Genomic DNA, 1105 nt, shown 5'->3' with positions numbered 1-1105 from the left:
ATTATAATAATAAAAATTTTATATTATTATTGTTTAATAATAATAATATAATATTAAAAAAAATTTAGAATTTTTGGTAACAGAATTATATATTTACGTGGAATCTTGTCATAAATTTTCAATCCTTAGATACCCAGACAGCATTTTTGTAATGATAAAACTATAATAGTATTATAATAACGTTATACTAATATTATTCGTTATTATAATGTTATAATAATATTATTAAACAAAAACTTGCTGTCTGGGTATAAAAGTTGAACATTTTATACATTTTTAACTACAAAATAATTATTCAATTTTTAATTTCGTAAATTTTATCAAGATTTTAAATTCAAATGCTTATATAAAAAAATTGTGCCCATGTATTTGTAATATTTTTCAACTGCTATTGTAACAATCTATTAGGAACCCTGTATTCATTTTTTACACTTTTTGGCCCAATAGATAAAACTTTATTGATATTTATAGAAAAAAAAACTAAAAAAATTGAAAACTTACAATGTCCGTAAACACCTCAAAAAGAGTCAAATTATTTTCAAAATTGTATCATATTATATTGCTACGTACGGACCCCTCTACTCCGCCCCTACACATAGTCATAATAAACAGCATCGATGTCCTGTGGTAACACGTAAATAGCTAGATGATGTCACTGCTGTACATAAAACCTTGGGGGAGCAATACTATAAACGTTAGCAACAGTCTCAGCGTCTGCCAACGGCCAGATGACAAACCCGAACCGGTAAGATATCTGTGAGACCTCCTCGGAGCGCAATAGATTCTACGAATCAGATATTGGCACTATGACAAGACGGCTGCGGGTATACTTGGTCATTTTACGACACCCCGCACCGACCAAAGGCACATCTCGTAGAAGGCCCCCTGGACTGTGAACACCAACAACGTAGTCCGCCAGGGATCTGGTAAGAGAGGGGATAGGACTATATAGGAGCCCTGGGAGTAGCTAGTATTCAGACGTGATTTCACAAACCGTACGTGCACATCCCTGTACTTCTTCATTCTTAATTATCATATATTTTTGTATTACGACTTAGATTATTTTCGTTGACGACGTATTACGGGACTTAGAGAATATTCGAGC

Source organism: Acyrthosiphon pisum, chromosome A2 (genome assembly GCF_005508785.2).
Source record: "Acyrthosiphon pisum isolate AL4f chromosome A2, pea_aphid_22Mar2018_4r6ur, whole genome shotgun sequence".
Lineage (NCBI taxonomy): Eukaryota > Metazoa > Arthropoda > Insecta > Hemiptera > Aphididae > Acyrthosiphon > Acyrthosiphon pisum.
The sequence above is the reverse complement of the archived record's forward strand: the minus strand, read 5'-3'. Positions refer to the sequence as shown.